This window comes from Sitophilus oryzae, unplaced genomic scaffold (genome assembly GCF_002938485.1).
Source record: "Sitophilus oryzae breed Bouriz unplaced genomic scaffold, Soryzae_2.0 scaffold_125_pilon_pilon, whole genome shotgun sequence".
NCBI lineage: Eukaryota > Metazoa > Arthropoda > Insecta > Coleoptera > Curculionidae > Sitophilus > Sitophilus oryzae.
This window is the reverse complement of record NW_022145904.1, coordinates 303,337-303,818: the sequence shown is the minus strand read 5'-3', so window position 1 is coordinate 303,818 and position 482 is coordinate 303,337.

Here is a 482-nt window from a genome sequence, read left to right as displayed (position 1 = left end):
AACAGATCAACAACCGGCTTGAAAATAGGAACAAGGTGATCTGTCATTATTTTTTCTCTTTATTTATCTCTCTCGGGTGAAAGGAGACAACGATATAGTTAGCCTAGTAAAGTAGATCACGGTATTTTTATTTAATGTGTTAACGCTATGATGGGTAGATGGCGCCACATTTCTATAATATTCAAAAAATTTATTAAATTTAATATTTACATTAAATAATGGTTAAAATAGAAAACCATCAAACAAAAAGTAAATAAAAATTATCTATTTAAAAATCACACATTAAAGTGTATTATGCTGAACGCCTTATAATTTTTTTATATACAGGGTGATCCATTGTTTCAGAAAAGCTATGTAGGAAAAGTTTCGTTTCAGTGCTCCATATACTTCAATTCGAGCTTCAATTGCTTTAGTACGAAGATAACCAAGATACGAAGGAGGTAAAAAAAAACAACATTTTAAAAAAAGCATATAAAAAAAGC